We start from the raw sequence: 557 nt of genomic DNA, 5'->3' as shown, positions 1-557 counted from the left end.
TGTGTGTGTGTGTGTGTGTGTGTGTGTGTGTGTGTGTGTGTGTGTGTGTGTGTGTGTGTGTGTCACAAATGCACTCTTTCCTTGCTAATTGCAATATATAATTGTGCAGGTAATCTTACGAGGTGACAGTTTTAATTTGCAATACATACATACATACATGCATACATACTTACATACATATATATATATATATATAGATAGATAGATAGATAGATAGATAGATAGATAGATAGATAGATAGATAGATAGATAGATAGATAGATAAGGAACGACAGAGAGGTAGAGAATGTTAGAGAGTGAGAGAGAGAGAGAGAGAGAGAGAGAGAGAGAGAGAGATGGAGTGAGAGAGAGATGGCAGAACTGTTAGCACGCCGGACGAAATGCTTAGCGGTATTTTATCTGTCTTTACATTTTGAGTTCAAATTCCACCAAGGTCGACTTTGCCATTCATCCTTTCGAGGTCGATAAATTAAGTACCAGTTGTGTACTAGGGTCGATCTAATCGACTGCCCCCCCCCTTCCCATACAGCTACTTACCACACAGCTACGCCTATATA

General features: G+C 39.5%; 1 protein-coding gene across 6 annotated transcripts in view; it reads left to right on the top strand.

Moving 5' to 3' along the window:
* Window positions 1-557, top strand: part of LOC106869634 (uncharacterized) — a 671,006-nt gene that overhangs the window by 563,027 nt on the left and 107,422 nt on the right. The window lies entirely within an intron of this gene.

This window comes from Octopus bimaculoides, chromosome 22, assembly GCF_001194135.2.
Source record: "Octopus bimaculoides isolate UCB-OBI-ISO-001 chromosome 22, ASM119413v2, whole genome shotgun sequence".
Taxonomy (NCBI): domain Eukaryota; kingdom Metazoa; phylum Mollusca; class Cephalopoda; order Octopoda; family Octopodidae; genus Octopus; species Octopus bimaculoides.
Note: the sequence above shows the minus strand (reverse complement) of the source record. Positions and strands in the feature narration are given on the sequence as shown.